General features: G+C 49.1%; 1 pseudogene; it reads left to right on the top strand.

Moving 5' to 3' along the window:
- Positions 1–502: 502 nt before the first annotated feature.
- Positions 503–16,208, top strand: LOC123347452 (annotated as a pseudogene).
- The last annotated feature ends 2,014 nt before the right edge of the window (positions 16,209–18,222 follow it).

The raw sequence follows: 18,222 nt of genomic DNA, 5'->3' as shown, positions 1-18,222 counted from the left end.
GCGGCGCCAGCTGCAGTGGCTTGCACTCGCTGCAGGCTGCCTGTGGCTGCCTCCATCAGTCTCTCTTCCCAAGTCCAGGCTGATGTGGGGTGACGAAGGAGTCACAGGGAACCTGCAGCCCTGGGGGGAGCGATCAGCTGCTGCCTGCAGCGCACCCGGGCAGGCCGCTTCACCACCATGAGTGGCCTCTACTGGCCCTGGGCTGTGCTGGCCGAGGGGCGCCATTAGCCTTCCCGTCTCCCGCCCGGCTGTCGGGAAGTGGCACTGGTGGCCCCGCGCTCTGAGCGGCATCCACGTGCTGGCCTCCCGCCACTGCTGGTAGCACGAGGGGGCGGGACGTGACATGGTGCGGGGCACCTGACCCGGCCTATGGCTCTCCCGGCAGCTCCCGCCCCACTGGGTGCTAGGGGGTCGCTGTGCCGTGGTTGCGGGTCAGAGCGATTCTCCTGCGGCTCCTTCTCCCACCCAGTGGCTTCCCAGGCTCCTGTCCGGGTAAACAGCGATGGCTGCCGAGGAAGGAGGCAGAGAGCCTGACAACAACATGGGGAATCACCTGCAGCTCCTACCCGGTAGTGGCCACTGCCGCTGCCCCAGCCCAGCTCCCTGCGCAGGGGGAAAGCAACGGACAGGCTAGGAGACAAGCCATGGGGGGGGATGCGGGGGCGGCACAGCTGGAGGAGCCAGCCAAGGGGGGGGGCACAGAGCGGCCAGAGGAGGAACCAAGTGGGGGTGCCTTTTTAATGTTTGCTCCCCCTGTTCTTAGAACCTGGCTACGCCACTGACACCACCCACTCCTTTCACTAGCCTGTCAGTTCCTCTGCCTAGGTCTCTAAGTCTCACCCACAAACTCCCCCTGTAAATTCCCACTGAAACTCCTCTGTTTACAGCTCTGTTTGCTTTGCTGGCTCCTGTGCCGCTGCTGCTGTCTATACTGCTGCCTGACTGGCTGGCTACCTTTATAGGACCCATAAGCAGAGAAGCCCCGCCCCCTAATCAGGGTTCAGCTTCTCTCCCAGCACACTGCCCCTACCAGCCTCCACACATACAAAATACAATACACAAAATACAAAAACCTGCTCCTCCAACAGAACTGTTTACAGCTCTGTTTGCTGGGTCCTGCCCTGCTGTAAATGGGTCTCTTTTACACAAAGACAAAGAAGCTAGGTTCTCACAAACTATTTTTTTTAATTTAAAAGACATACAGCTCCTTGAAAACAAACCAAGATGCTCCATTAAAACTATTAGCTCACTTAAGGGCCACAGAGACCTTCTAACAGAAACACAGATAGTTACAAAGCCCTTTTCAGTAGTTGTTTTTATTATTTACAGCTACCAAGTTTTATATCACGTTTGTCCCCTCACCATTCTCTAACTTTATCCTATTAGATTTCTTACAAATAGACTTTTTCTTAAACAGGGTTCTGTAACTTTTTGTCTGGACCAGATGGTCAATATAATGCTGTAAGCAGCAACTTCCGGTTTGGTCATTTTCTTTAAAACCAGTCAGAGTCTCCACTGAATTGCACAGCATTTATCAAGGTCACCCCTTGCGCTAAATGTTCTTGAGTTAAGCACAGACATTACATAGCACCACCTATGGCAATAACAGTGTTTAATAAGCTTTCCAAACACAGCTCAGCACACAAGACCCAGAGCTTGCAGTTTATATGCATTGAAGTCCAAGCCACACAGTCATGGTGCTGCTGGCCTGGTGCATCTATGACACAGCCCTCACAATCTTTGAAAAACTTTCCCCAAGACAATGATTAAGGACAGCATAAACAGCAATGTATACAATAGGCCACATAGAATCATAGAATCATAGAATCTCAGGGTTGGAAGGGACCTCAGGAGGTCATCTAGTCCAACCCCCTGCTCAAAGCAGGACCAAACCCAACTAAATTATCCCAGCCAGGGCTTTGTCAAGCCTGACCTTAAAAACCTCTAAGGAAGGAGATTTCACCACCTCCCTAGGTAACCCATTCCAGTTCTTCACCACCCTACTAGTGAAAAAGTTTTTCCTAATATCCAACCTAAACCTCCCCCTCTGCAACTTGAGACCATTACTCCTTGTTCTGTCATCTTCTACCACTGAGAACAGTCTAGATCCATCCTCTTTGGAACCCCCTTTCAGGTAGTTGAAAGCAACTATCAAATCCCCCCTCATTCTTCTCTTCTGCAGGCTAAACAATCCCAGTTCCCTCAGCCTCTCCTCATAAGTCATGTGTTCCAGCCCCCTAATCATTTTTGTTGCCCTCCGCTGGACTCTCTCCAATTTATCCACATCCTTCTCGTAGTGTGGGGCCCAAAACTGGACACAGTACTCCAAATGAGGCCTCCCCAGTGCTGAGTAGAGGGGAATGATCACATCCCTCGATCTGCTGGAAATGCCCCTACTTATACAACCCAAAATGCCATTAGCCTTCTTGGCAACAAGGGCACACTGTAGAGTCATAGACACATGACTTTTTTATGCTGACGAAGTTCGTTCCATTCCAAGCCTCCTCCTAAACTCCTCATAGCCATCATCCTCTGAGTCCTCTACAACAATTTGTATCAGCGTTGCGCAAAACCAAGGTGGGCCAGGTTCGTCTCCACTGTTTGATGCAATGCTGTCGAGGGCCTCCGGGTCCTCTAGAAAGGCATTGTTGAGCTTTCGAGAAATTTTCAGAAAAGAAACAGTGTAAGCTCCCCACTGCTTGTTTTTAGATTTACACAACCCTGGTTCCTAACCCCATTACACACACACACACACACACACACACACAAATCCTCTAACGTTACTTCTAAATTGTTCATTTACCTGCGCAACATCTTTTCTGTTCAGCTTGTCCACCGGTTACTCCCCCGAGCTGCGTTCGCCTTCCTCCTCCAGAGGGGTGGACGATGACAGGCCAGCATGCATCGGGGTATCTCGCAAGCAGTTGAGTTTTGGGGTTGGGATCTGGCGTATCCATCAACGACTGGGCCAAGGGCTCCCCTCAGCCACTCCCTCCTCCTCCTCAGAACTGTCGCTGGTGTAGCACTTTCTCTGCAGATGGTTGAAGTCCCTCGGGGCTAAAACAGAGTACAAAGTTTTCACAGGGCTGTTGAAGGAGTCCATGTTTCCTCTCAGCATTTCCACAATTTTTTTGTAAGAGATGGCCTCTTCTGCCCGGCACTGAGACTTATGGGGTGGTGGTGCTGTGCTATGATTGGCAGAGGGTGGTGGGAGAAGTTCTTAGAGGGGTCACATGACACTCTTTGGGCGGTTCATCCCACCCCAGAAACTGCCCTATTTTGGTCAAATCTGTTCTAGGGGTGATCCTCTGTGGCCAAAACCCATCCCAACTGGTAGAGGGTGGTCGGGGGAGGTCCTAGAGGGGTCACACTAACCACTTCCGGATGGGTCACCCCACCCCAGAACTCCCCTGATTGGTCAAATATCCTCTCGAGGGTAGTTCCCAGCATCTAAACCCCCTCCTGATTGGTAGAGAGTGGTGGGAGGAGTTGTTAGAGGGGCCACACGACCCACTTCTGGATGGGTCAATCTGCCCTGGAACTCCCCCCGATTGGTCAAATTGCCTCTCAGGGTGGTCCTACGGGGGAGAAACCTATACTGATTGGTAGAGGGAGGTGGTAGGAGTTCTTAGAGGGGTCACATGACACACCTTGCTTCACATGTGTCCGGTTTAACCCCGCAAGTCATACCCCCATGGGTGGGACTTTTGGTGACAGGTGGGCGGAGATTAAGGGGTAAAGGGATGGGGTTAACGTTTGATTGACAGTGGGGTCCTTATACTACTTTGGTGCAAATTCCTGTTTTGTCATTACTGTTTGTTTAAGTAGTGGGAGGGCAGAGTGAGGATGAATGACAGGATTGGGGCAGGGAGATTGGTAAAAATAAGGAGAGGGAAGAGGCACAGCCACACCTCTTCCCTTGACAAGCTAGTCACTCACTGTCAAGTGTTTTTCTGGAGCCACAACAGAGCAGAGTCTCAAGGAGGGATTTGAAGGGGGATCAGGTACTGGTTTCACAGATTTTGTCAGGGAGTTTTCTCCATGCAGAAAGGGCAGCATGGGAGAAAATGCAAAGGTGAAGAGTTAAAGACATTTCCCTTAATCCAAGTATTTGTAACAGTTCCCTTGAGCAAGAGCAGGAGGTATGTGTGGTGCCAGCCAGTCATTATTCTGTGCTATATGCCCTGTGCCTTGTGCTTGTTCCTTGAATTGTCTCTGTCCCACGAATCAAGTAAACTTGTTTCCAAGGAGCCCTCCTCCTGCTGACAGCACTGATGGGCATGGTGTGTGCAGGACATCTTGCAAAAGAGGGTCATGACCTACTCAGGAAGCCCTAAGCTCTGTCTCTACCACTAAGAAGAATGGTCTAGACAGGAAACCTCAAGGCTGGGGCAAAAGTAACATTAAGCATTTACTGGTATGGGGTCCTGGCTCTGGGCCCCTGGAAGGGGCGGTGTCTTGGGCAGAATGGGTGGGACTGGGGGTCAGCCTCCCCTAGCCAGCCCATCCAAGCTCCCTGGCCTGTGCCGCCCGGGGCTCAGGCAGTGATTTAAAATTTAAATCGCCAGCCCTGGGGCAGCTGCCCCTTTTGCCCTCCCCTCCCTGCCATTAGCAGCCTGGGCAGGGGTGGGGGAAGGGGCAATGATGTTACCGACAGCACTTTAATGTCGGCTGCGTATGGGCTGATACTGGTGGCCACTTTTTACCAGTACATCGTACCGGCCCATTTTCACCCCTGCCCCAAGGTCTATTAGTAGAAGAACTGTTAATATTTCAGATGCTGCTGAGTAATTCTTCTATAAAGCTGATCTGAGTGACACAACCTGGTTCTAGTGAGTTGTCCTTGTCTACAATTGGGCAGGTCCTATACTGGGAATTGGTCTTGTAATGATCACCTTTGGCACAAGGGATTTATTTCCTAGTTTATAAAATAACCAGCCTCTAATGTCTCCCAATTCATGTTCAATCTGATATAGAATCTATTGGGGCGAGAAACAGCACGAATATAGTTTGTACAGAACTTTTCCTTCCGGCTCCAGAGATTAGGGGTTACCTGATGATCTGAGGCTGTGGTAAACCTGACGTCAGGAGGAGGCTCATCACTCATATATGGTGATGTTTGTTGCTTTCGAGTTTTATTGGATGTTTTAGCTGCATAAATTCACAGATAAAACCACCGATAATAACTAAAAAGGCAGGTGGGTTTGCTATTGGTTCCTTCTCGCAGCTCATGCAAAATCTATATATTTCCCTTCCACTGCTTTGTTGTCACTTGTCAGACACAAAGGAGGCCTGGCAGGTGCTTAGGTGCAGCCAGTGCAGTGAGAGGAGGGGACAGCAAGTCAGGCTGGAAATGAAGGGACATCGCTCCACTCCGGTGCTGTGGCTGCTTCTCCTCACAATTCAGGACATTGCAGGTAAGTCTCCTCTTCGTTGGGTTAACTGGAACCAGAGTGATAACTTTTACAATCAGCTTTTTACCATCAGTGCCTGGCTAGGAGGTTGTGACTTTTCCTTCCGGGATTGGGCCTTGCCACTGTTATTGAGGTTTTTGTTACCTTGAGATTGGTCTATTCAAATGATTCTAATGTAGGGCAGCACCTTAGAACCATTCAGAGAACGAAGCTGTTGCAAACGGTAGCAACTCACTGAGCAGCGCATCTTGCTGGCAGCATGTTACAGCCGTGCTGCAGGATCTGCACTGGCTGCCCAGCTCTGGATGGAGGTTAAGGTGTCAGTAATGATTAATTATGTCCAGAATGCCTTGGGACTGGACTCCCTGAGGGATCACCGCTCTCCCTGTGCCGTACTGTCACAGCTATGGTTAGCAGGGACAACTGAGCTGGTTCCCCCTTTTATAAAGGAGAGGGGTGGCTGGCAGGGTGCTCTCTGTGAGGGCTCCAGGACTTTGGAACTTGTTGTCCGGTTTGGGCCAAAATAGCCCGAATTTCCTGACCTTCTGGGCACACTGCAAAAGACACTTGTTTGGGGGTGGGGTTAGGGGTCAGAAGGACCCAGGCCATGCATCACATAATGAGAAATGGGTGGGAAGTAGTTTCCGTATGTGTCTGGCTGGCTGAGTTCCTGTTGAAATGGTCACTTCATGCTGCAGGGATTTCAGTGTTTTATTAATGTCATCCGGGTGCCAACAGTCTTGGCTGGGCATCGTTTTAGTATTTTAAATTTGGGATCTAACAAAAATGTCTGTTTGGTCCAGAATCCAATAGCTCCAAAAAGGGCCAAGTCCTGGCTCCTCACTCCCCCATTCAGTCACTGAAGCCTGTAGAAGTTTTGCAAGTTTGAAGTGAGCAGGATTTATCCAAATAAACCCAGAGCTGATTCCTCGCAGAGAAGGGGTGTGTGCATGTGTTAGGGTGCAGTGTGCAATGCTCTGTGCCCATGGAGGTACTGAAAGCTCTGCCAGCAGGAAGATTTATCCTGCAGGAGCCCTGCCGCCCTCCCCCAGGGTTTCTGCTGGAGCAGAGAAGCTTTGAAAACTAATTGGTGCACAGAGAAGCCCGACCAGCATAAGATGCATGGCAGCGGTGCTGTATCAGTGCCTCTCATGGCCACACTGGTTTCATTCCCACAAGGCCCCCGCTGCCCAGTTTCAGGGCTGTTCTTATTCCTCCAGCACAGAGGGGGCTGCAGGCTCCTTGCCATGCACTGTCCCAGCTCCAGGCAGACTTAACAGCAATTTTGGGGGGGGGCGGACCATGGGGTACATCAGCATGTGCTGGTGCATCTTAGGGAGTGAATCTGGCCCAAAGATTCCAAATAATACAGTGATTGGTACCTTTGGGTTACATAAATGTCACCAACTGATTGTCCTCAGCCTTCTCCAATAGTAATTAGAGGGGGAGCTGGTAGTGACTCCCAATATGGAGGTTGCTTCACACTTTCTATTATAAAATATTCTCTGCACCTTCTTGAGAAGCTCTAGCACCTTCCTTGATTGCTGCAGCCTTTGCAATTTGGGAAGGGGTCAGTGCTGGGGCCAGGGAGGTGCCCTCTTTTAGTGCAGTGAGATTCCTTCCAGATGTGGCTGATTATAAACTGCTGAAAATCACCATTTCCTTTTTCTCATGTGAGTTCCTGCAGGTATTTTTGGTAGCACACCACAGAGAAAGTAGTGCTTTCACTCACTAAGCTTTTTTTTTTTTTTTACTTTTTCCATGCCTTTCCAATTGAAAAAACTCAAAAGACTTTTCCTCCCTGCATTCTTACTTTTTTTTTATCTTTTTACAGTGGAAGAAAAGATGAAAAAATAGAAGCAAAGAGTAAGTGGCAAACCTGTAAATCCAAAAACTGGAAAGGGAAATGAATGTTTCATTTTCCAGAATCACAGATGTGTTTAAAAACTGAAATACTGCATTTGATATACATTACAGGAAAAAAATTGTGTTCTTGACCCGCTCTAATATTTACATTTTATTTAAAAAAATAAAATATTAAACCGCATTATTTAGTTTATTTAGTCAAAGCCAAAGGCACAAGAATTAGAAAATACCAGAGCTAAGGTTACCTATGTGATGTTAATTCGGCCCCTCACCCTTCCTTCTGCATATACATTATGATACACTCTAATTGCATACACACATACTATTATTCTCACCTACCCCCAACTCCTGCGTCCTTCAGTGCTCTGGGAGGATGGTGCCCAGGGGATGGAGGAGCTGTTGAATATGTCTTTTTATCCTTATCATTCAACATGTGATCCAGGGCCTTATTCATTCTACATACCATACAGACACTGCCCTAAATACAGAATTATTAATTTCCTCATGGGCTTTTCTATGGTGCTCATCACCATAGTATGAGAATCATCACAAACATTAATGAATTTGTCTTCATTACACTCCAAGAGATAGCAGACTGTTATGATGCCCATTTCAAAAGTGACTCTTAGGCACTTAGAAGCCCAAGAATAACATTTTCAAAAGTGCCTAAGTGACTTAGAGACTTAAATCCCATTTTCTCCAACAACGTAGTCGCCCAAGAAGCATGCAGATTTCTCCCTCTTGCTGCCTAAGTCACTTCTGAAAATGGCACATAGGTTCCTACATCATTTAGCTGCTTTTCAAAATTTTACATGCAATGATTAAAGCCAAAATTCCAAATTTGGATTGAGTGGGCAGCAACCTGAGACTCTCAGGGCCTGATTCTTCAGAGTACTCACCGTTTCTGCAGAGCTTTGTGTGTTCAAAGTACTGTCCAGACATTAATAAACCCTCACCAAACTCCAGGGAAGCAGGTGGGTAAGTACATTACATGTATTATTATTAGCTCCATTTTACAGATGGTGAAACTGAGAGAGAAAAGCAAAGTGACTTGCCCAAGGCCACCCAGTGAGTCAGCAGCAGAGACAGGATAAAACAAAGTGTTTTCACTTGCAGCCCTGTGCTGGTTCCCCCTGACCACACTGCCTGACTGCAGAAGATCTGAGCAGCCACATCTTGTCTTCACCCTAGCGACAGTTGTGAGTGCTCAGTACTTCTGCTAATCAGACCCCATAAAAATTGCCTACAGAGACCTGTTCAGCATCACCTGTGAAGTCTGCAGCAGAGGCAGGAACAGAACTGAGCTCTACTGAATGAGGGTCACTGCTCTTAACAAGATCATCCTAGTTCTTCCTGTGCTCCCCTGCTCCTTCTCTACAGGCCTTCCAGTGTCTAAAGTGAATGAGGCAGAGGTCGTACAGGAAACAGCCTGAGGCTGCACAACCCAATTTATCCAGCCTGGGCACTGAAAATGGCCAGGACCCAGTGGGAAAAATAATTCCCTAGAAAACTTAATTTTAGTGGCCAGACAATCTGGTTCCCTTGTGACCAAATGGAGCCTGTCTTCTGGCTCTATAGATCTGCAGAGTTTTAAGACCCAAAGAGGCCATTGGGATCATCTGCTTCTCCCCTCACCAAAGGACCCCTCCTGCTGAATGAAGTTGCAGCTCCCCTCTCTGCCCCATCTTCTCATCCATGTACAGAGTCTCCACAGGGCTTATTGCCTGGCTGGAACTGGGGTCCTTACAGAGAAACCTACTGCAGAAGCCCTGGATTTCAACCTTCTTCCTAATAATGGACACGTAGCTTCCAGGACTGTCTCCCACAGAGCCCAGAGTCACTGGTGCCATTACACACCATGACTAAGCCTATAGGGCCCTGCCCAGCACTCACAACAGACCTCTACTCTCCTCTTTACAGCTGATACCTTTGTACCTTGGGGGCAATTCACCTCCCAGTTCTCCTGCTTCTCACAGAGGCTGCTACCTGCATTCCTAACTGATTTCCCTGCAGCCCTGCCCGGCCTCTCCTAATTACCTACCCAGCCCATACCCTGGTTCTCTGAGGGAACTCCTCAGCACATGGGGATGCTGATTTCTCCGTACAGTTGCTGGAAGGAGAATCCCTTCTAAGGAAAAACTCCTGGTCCCTTCCACACGAGCTCCATCTGCTGTGATCCCATCTGGCCTTCCTGAGGGGCTGTGGTACCCAATTATATCCTTGAGCCTCCTCAGAAAACCCCAAATCTACTCTGTACCCTCACACTACACTAGTGCCATAGCTAGGACAGGAAACTTGGGTGGGCCTCAACTTTCGGAGGGTGGGTAGTGATGGGAGGGGCAGAGGGCAGGGTGCAGGAGAGATCCAGTGCCTTGGGGAGGGAGCAGGAGGGAGGGCAGATTGCCTCCCTCCACTCCTTCCAGCCAGCTCTTACCACTCACCAGGCACCCAAAGCTGAAGCTGCCCAGGGTACACAGGCTGCGGGACATGCCTAGGGTAACCAGATAGCAAATGTAAAATATTGTACAGATTGTGGGAGGTAATAGGCACCTATATAAGAAAAAGCCCCAAGTATAAGGACTATCCCTATAAGATCAGGACATCTGGTCACCCTAAGTGCACCCTTTTGGAGAAGGGAGGTCCTGCTGGGGCTCGAGCTCCACCCACCCTTCCCGACCCTGACTCGGTGTCTGTCAGCCCAGCCACGTCCCTTTCTTGCATACGGCAGGAGCTGCTGCCCTGGTCTCCAGCCCCAGTACTAGCCTTGGATTTCAACCAACTCTGCTCCCACAAGGCACACCCCCCCACGGGGCTAGCATTTGGGTCAGAGATGAGGGAAGCAGCGCACGGTGCAGGGAGGAGAGAGATGCGGCCAGGCTAACAGACACCAAGCCGGGGTTGGGAGTCCCAGCCTGTGGATTTTGAAGGCTTTGGCCCTGGTTTGCGTGGCCCTGGATGCTAACTGGGTGGGCCACGGCCCACCTGTGGCTATACCCCTGCACTACAGTAGCTGCATGCAGGCATTCTCCTGTTCCAGTCTTAGGGCAAACTCCTGGATCTGTTGAAGTCAATGGAAGTTTTACCATTGACTTCAGTGGGGCCAAGATTTCACTCTTAGCCTTGAAATGTTTTTTGGCTACCAGTGCACACACACTGCACCCGTCAGGTTGCAATATTAGCACATACTGTACCTGACACAGATAGTGGGTGTCCCCTGCACTGACTGTGCTGCTTTTCTTTTAACATTGTCAGTCTCTTCTGGCTCCACCTGTGTCTGAACTCAGTGAGTAATTCCGAACTTACCACCTTGCTGTAGGACTCACTGATTCTGAGACACATGCAAAGACTGAGATTCACATCCCAAGGAAGTCACAATATTCACCAACAGAGCACGTCCCCTTACCTGCCCCACAAACAACCTGCTTAGTGTGGTGTGAATTGATCAGCTGGAATCTTACGTTGGACTCAGAGATGACACCACACTTCAGGGGACAGCTCCAGTCAGAACCATCAGTGCCGGGAACTATCTCACACTAGGAGCTCCTGCACTGGAGCAAAGTGAGTCAAAAAAGTTGCAACCTATTGAGCAAAGATCATAGGGAACTAAGGGAATTTACTAACAATAACCTGTTCCTGCCCACCATGAGCCCTGCTCTTCCATTGGCCAAACTCCCTCAAGGCAAACTTGCCTAAATCATTCACGACCCACCTGCTAAGTGCTTTTGCAGACACCATTCATTGGCTCCAGGCATTTAAGCCTGGATAAAGTGACTACAAACCTCAGCAGCCATTCCACCCCCTCAAACAGAGACTATTTTCCCAATCAGTAACCTGCAAGAATTCCCTTACTCACTCATTTACAGGGGCTGCTAGCAAGCCTTTCTGTCAATCTCAGAGTGTTACAATCCTTATAGCACCTTCCACTTATAGATTCAAAAGAATAAGTGTCTTCTGACAAAGGCTGTTCCTTTTAACACTGTGACACACTCTGATCACTGGCTTATACCTTCTTATTGAGAAACAGTCCATAATTTCATGCACACTCTGTATTATTTCTAGTGCATAACAAGGAGTGTTATTCAGAGTATTTCCCATCTCTCCTGATCCCAGGTCTCTCTGAATCACTCAGACTGCTGAATGCAGAGAGCTGGTGTGATGGGAGAGTCGAGATTTCCCTCCATGGTGTGTGGAGCAGAGTGCTGGATGACCAGTGGGACATGAACGATGCCAGTGTGGTGTGCAGGCAGCTCCAGTGCGGAGTCGCTGAGAAAGCTTATAACCCCCCTAAGTCTGAGCAACAAATAGGCCCCGTGGGGCTGAGAAGTGTCCAGTGTGCAGGAAATGAGACTCATCTGACTCACTGTGACAACTCCACGTCTGAGACAACCCAGACAGGAATTGCTGAGGATGTCGGTGTCGTTTGTTCAGGTGATTCATTTCCAAATCTCAAAAAACATTTTCTGTTCAGTAGGAAAATACGTGTTAACAGCTGAGATCTATCCCTGCAGGGAGCAGGCGGATCAGACTGGTGAATGGGGCAGGTCGCTGTGCTGGGAGAGTGGAGATTTATTACCATGGCAGCTGGGGGACAGTCTGTGATGCTTCCTGGGATCTGTCAGACTCCAGTGTCATTTGCAAACAACTGGGATGTGGACACGCCATCAATGCAACTGTCTCTGCTCATTATGGGCAAGGATCTGGGCAGATCTGGCTGGATGATGTGAACTGCTCTGGGAATGAATCCGATATCTGAGCATGTCCTTCCAGGGGCTGGGGCCAGCACAACTGCAGACACAAAGAGGACGCTGGAGTTCTCTGCTCAGGTCTGTTCTGGGAATGCTCTTGTGAGCTGTGTTACCAGGGGATTTAATAGAGGGGGCAGATGTTTAAGGAGCTTGCTGAGAATTATACTTTCCCTGACTGTCTCTGCCTCCCTTTCCCTTGTGTAACTACCTACCAGGGTGACCATTAGAAAGTCTTCAGCTCCCACCCAGAGATATTGGAGATATTGCAAGATTTCCCTAATGTTAGAATGCTGCATCTCAGGTGTCTGAAGGAGACTGTATCATGGAAACCAGTGACTGAAGAGGACGTAGGGTCCCAGTGAAGAAATAACTGGACATGAGCTCCCAGTGCCATGTTGTGGCAAAACGGGCTAATGCGAACCTTGGAAATATGAAGAGGAGAGTAGTGAGTAGGAGTGGGGACTCAATTTTACTGTTGTATATGGCCCTGGTGAGACAGATACTGGAATACTTTGTTCAGTTCTGATGTCCAGAAAAATTGGAGAGGGAGCAGAGAAGAGCCACAAATGTGATCTGAGAGCTTGAACAAACTATAGAGGTGATGTGTGGTGGGGTTGGGGCTGAGGGGTTTGGAGTGTGGGAGGCAGCTCAGGGCTGGGGCAGAGGGTGGCAGTGCATGGGGTGAGGGCTCTGGCTGGGAGTGTGGGCTCTGGGGTGGGGCCAGAGATGAGGGGCTCAGGGTATAGGAGGGGGCTCAGGGCTAGGGCAGAGAGTTGGAGTAAACTGTACACGGGTTTATTAGCTAGGAAAAAGAAATAAAAGGGTTATTTTACAGGTTAAAGCAAGCAATCATCTACACACAAATGAGTTACCATTTATATCCTAGGAGGGACAGAATTGTAGTGATCTGTCAATTCCAAATGTCCTTCAGCGCTGACTCAGGGGTAACCCCTTGGGGTCTCTGGCTTCAGTTTGGTGTCTCTAGTCCTATCGTAGTTCAAATAGCCAAAAAGATGAAAAATCTTCACATCTACGATTTTTATTTCCCTCCTCCAGCCTTCAAAGCGATTGGATGAGGCCTTCTGCATGTGCTGCTCCATGGGTGTGATAAGGCCATTAACCAATCCTGTATATTATGATGATCCTTGATGGCCCATCTGATTTTGATAGTTCTTGGGGATGGAGATGAGTGATGATTCCTGTGCCTGAGTTCACAAGTTCAGAGCAAACATTTTCAGTTACAAAGCAAAACTTACATATTTTCTGGTAGCATGGACCACAGACATTACAAGCGAGATTAATGCCTGCAGCAACTAACAACCATTTCATAGAGTCTAAACATTAAATACATTTTTGCAAGGCTAATACCTGTTTTGAGCAAAACTAACACACAGGTGACCTGGCCTGGTCTCCAGCTATGAGATCCTCAGTTCTTAGCTAATGCCTACAGCCTGGGCAAGAGCTGGCATATGGCCTGCTAATGTCACAATCCTTTTCGGTCTTAATCTATTGCAGTCTGTAGGTAGTTGCTTGTAAATTGTGGCCTTCCAGAGATGTCCACTGTATTTCTAAGGGGCCTGTGGTGTCTAAAAGAGTCTCTCATTCTTGGAGTGGTTCTCTAGCGGTTGCTCCTGCAGAATGATGCACAGGATCGTTAGCAATCGCTGGGATTTCACTCTTCACACCCCAGTTTATTTCAGAATCAGACGATTTAAATTCCCTTTTTGTGCATTTCCTTCTAGAATTCACAGATCTGAGGCTGGTGAGCTACAGTGACTGTGCTGGGCGGCTGGAGGTTTTCTACAATGGGACATGGGGCAGTGTTTTCTCCAATCAGATGTCTGGAGTCACCGCAGCAATTGTCTGCAAACAGCTGAACTGTGGGGATGGAGGGCAGATTGCAAGAGACTTTGAATATGGAGCAGGTTCTGGTCCACGTGGCTGGACCACGTTGCATGCAGTGAGCAGCACAGCTCCATCTGGCAGCGCCCATCAAAGCCCTGGGATCCAAAGTCATGTGATAATTGAGCAGAAGAGACCCATATTTTTTGCACTGGTAATTCTGAAACTACCTGCATTCACGCGTGCACACACACATGTACGTGATGTGTTCAATTAATTGAAAGGTTAGGATAGAACTTGTTGTTGTTCACAACTCAGCGTAGGCAGATGTAAATTCTCAACACAAGATATAATAGTATTTTCATGCTGTTTTATAGGTATAAGCATTTGTCTGATTAACAGTAAATATGCAAGTTAATCAATTAATTATAAAAGAGATCAGTGTTACATAGTGCGATAAGGCAGTGTGAGAGGGAAGAAAAGCCTCTCCCTAGAGACTGTCATTAGGCAGCTCTGTGGTTATTAACCTTTTGGGATGCATCCAACGAAGTGGGTATTCACCCATGAAAGCTCATGCTCCAAAACGTCTGTTAGTCTATAAGGTGCCACAGGATTCTTTACTGCTTTTGGGATGAACAATCAGAGATGGGCCCAGGCTGTGCAGTTTGGGTCAAGACTGGAATCCCCCACAATTCTGGGTCAAGATACAGATAAATTCTACTCCCACATCGCACACACAGCGCAGTGCATTCACCTCAACATTGTCTCTGTATAGGAAAAAAAGCAAAATCACCTCAGACCCCGTTTGCTGAATGCCCACCCCCATTTGGTCACAGACCAGGCCCTCCCATCTCCTGTGTGAAGTAGCATCATGGATGCTGTTGGGAGGGACATTTGTGGGGACAGATTGGCTCAGGCATCAGCCCACACAGCCCCTGCATCCATCACAGGACCCAGTGTGCTGGTTTGTTACTAGAGTCCTCATTGCTGCACAGAGCAGACGAGACTTGGGCCCTAAATCGCTAACAAACAGGCCCTGTGCTGCTGTGAGGGAGTTTGTGGAGGTGACAGCTGGAGACAACCAGGGACTCTCAGTGGTGAGGTTCCCCCTGGGAACAAACACATCACCTCCCCCTTGCCCCAAGCTCCAACTCTCCTCCCTTTCCCTTTGCAGGACTGGCAGAGAGGACAGATTCTCTGAATACTTCAGGTAAAGCATCCCTCTCCTCCCATCAAGGGTTAAATTTCCCTGGTGCTGGGTCACAACGGACGAGCTGCAAGCTGCAGCCTGAGGGAAGGAGCTCTGTTCCATGGCCTGTGAAATCTAGGGGCGAATGACACCTGGGTGGGAGCTGCATGCCTTACTGAGCAAGACAATTCCTGTCTTCTGGCTCCATCTGACAGGGCAGGGCCCATGATTTAAACAGCCGCCTGTGACCTGCCCCCGTGGCACACAGACTGTGTCCCAGCCCGTTACTCTGCTGTTCTGGGCCGTGCAATGAGTGACTGGGGAGCTCCCTAGGGTTCCCCCGACTGTCACAGATTAATCTCTCCCTGTCGCATGTTCATTTCCATCCAGCTCCCCCACAACGCCCTCCGACCGACAGTGGGAGAATCACAGTGCCCGTGGTCGTCTGCATTATCCTGGGGGCCCTGCTCTGCCTGGTCTTAATCGTCCTGGGGGCTCAGGTACAAAGTGCCAGGGCACAGCGCAGAGGTGGGTGCTGATTGGTGTCACTGTGTGAAATGCTTCTGCAATAGCAGTGGGCTGCAAGATGTCAGGGTGAGGGGCGATACTGGGCTGGGTGGGGTGGCCACGGGTGCCTGGTAACTCCTCTCTCGTTTAATATTTCTTAACTATCCGGCAGTGGAACAGCCCAGCCATGGAATCTGGAGATGATACTAGCTAGGGAACTTTACAGTTTCAGATAAGCTGCATCTGTATCCCCCCCTCCAGTGTCCACTACAGGAGTGCCTATGTAACCCACACACGCCCTGGGTGTGGTGTTCTGTCCCATCTAGTAGAACCGAGACCACTTAGAGAGAGAGAGTTAATTGAGTCTGCTCTACAGCCTTAGCTAACAGCCAGTTGGCTTTTATCTCATGCCGTAGAGGCTCATGCACTAAGCTCCAGAGGTCCCAGGTTTGATCCTGTTACACTTACTTAGGCCTCTAGCCGTCACCTGTCTCTGGGTAGGAACCCCCTGTCCCACCTCCTTGTGGCCAGGGATTTTTAATGTTGCACAGCCCACAGCCTTCCATTGTGATACCCACAGCAAACCAGTCTGCCTACAGGCCAGCCCCCATGCTGTGCGTTCTCCCCAAGGGCTATGAGCAGTGAATTGCCAGCAGTCACAAGTCACCACCCAGCTCTCTCTCAGCAGACTGCACCTTGTTAGTAGGATAAAAGCATCAAAATGAAAACATTAAAAACAATAAAAATTCCTCCACACTTGTTGAACATGTCAGAAATCACCCATTTTCCTCATGGGCAGCCAGGTAGACCAACGTCCCTGTAACGATTCAGTGTTGGGATCCCCGTGGACAGATGGTCCTGCCCATTTGCTGAATCAAAATGAAGGCCCCGAGTCTGTTTAAACTCAGCCTTTGATATCAGAAATCTTTCTTTGTCTCTTGATCTCTGATAACCCAGTTTGAACCAGTCTGTGTAAACCACCCTGAAGGCTGTTACCTTTCTGGAGTTGTTTACAATCTCAGTGTTTCACCTTAATCACCCACACACATACACACACACTCACACTGCTTTTTCTTCCTGAAGGAGCTGTGGTAACCCTCCACCCTCCCACATGCAGTATAACATAAACCATTCACAGATTTAATATTGTGATTCCCAGTGATACTGCCTGGGGTTGCAGTATCTGTCACAAGGAGTGGTTTTGAATATCACGAGGAGACACATCATGGAAAAGGGACCTAGAGAAATTGGAAATATTGTCAGGGGAAAAAAGGTGTATAAAAATAGAGCTGTGGTACATAGTTGTGAAGAGAGTGATCCAGTAGAAAAGACGATCTTAAGAAGAAGTGCGGGAAAGGAGCATTATACAACATACGGGTAACATTCACAACTTTGCAGTAAGACAATGACTATAATCAGATCTCATGGTTCAGGGCTTCAGCCAGTTGCCCGCAGGGGTCAGGAAGGAATTCTGAGAAGCCCCCATATTTGTGTTTTGTTTTGCCTTGTTTCGTTTCTTGCCCTCTTCTGAAGCATCAGACATTAGCTACAGATGGAGATGTGACACTAGATGGGCTGGACCAGTCCTCTGACGTGGTACAGAGATTCCGCTTTCTAAGACATCTGGCTGGTTTGTCTTTTCCACATGGTCAAGGTCAAACCAATTGTCAGATCTGGGGTCAGGAAGGAATTTTCCCCCAGGTCAGATTGGCAAAAAGGGAACCTGGAGGATTTTCCTCTTCCTCTGAACCATGGAGCATGAATCACCTGCCAGGATTATCTAGGCATCTCTGACCTAGTCAGTTCCCTGTCACTGCAGGGGCCTGGGACATTGGTGGTACCTTAGTCGCTCCTTCTTTCCACCTGTTGGACACAATAGTTTATTCTGCTGAGGACTGAAATGCTTTAGTCTAAGTGCATCTTTGGGCTCAAGCCTAGGGGTATCTGGGTGAAATGCAGTGGCCCATGTTATACAGGAGGTCAGACGAGATGTTCTAATGGTCCCTTCTGGCCTTAAACTCTATGGCAGGCCTGCACAACATACGGCCTCAGTGTGTGGCTCGCCGGGGGATTCTAAATCCCCCCCACACGGCTCTCTGCAGGCAGCCCAGAGCCCTTTGAGTCCTGGCCATGGCCGGGAATCAAAGGGCTCTGGGCTGCCCGCAGCAGCGGGGAGCCCTTTAAATCTCAGCCCACAGCGGTGAGGAGCCCAGAGCCCTTTAAATCTCAGCCGCGGCCAGGAATCAAAGGGCTCTGGGCTGCCCGCAGTGGCAGGGAGCCCAGACCCGTTTAAATCGCAGCCGCGGCCGGGAATCAAAGGGCTCTGCGCTGCCCGCAGCCGCGGGGAGCCCTGAGCCCTTTAAATCTCAGCCGCGGCCAGTAGGGCCAGCTTTAAGAAGTGCGGGCCCAATTCAAACATTTTTGGCAGGGCCCGGCAGAGATGAGTAAAAAAAAAAAACACCATGTAAAAAAAAAGCCTTTCATTTCTTAGCAACTGGTTCCCTATTAAAAAGTTCTGATTTAAGGGATGTACCACGGTATGTATTTTTTGTACCAATAGGGTTACCATACGTCCGTATTTTCTTCCCGGATGGCAATTTAAGAACCAAAAAGCCTGACATGTCCGGGAAAATACAAATATATGTTAACTCTACCTAAA

This window comes from Mauremys mutica, chromosome 1 (genome assembly GCF_020497125.1).
Source record: "Mauremys mutica isolate MM-2020 ecotype Southern chromosome 1, ASM2049712v1, whole genome shotgun sequence".
NCBI lineage: Eukaryota > Metazoa > Chordata > Testudines > Geoemydidae > Mauremys > Mauremys mutica.
This window is presented reverse-complemented; position numbering and strand designations above follow the sequence as displayed.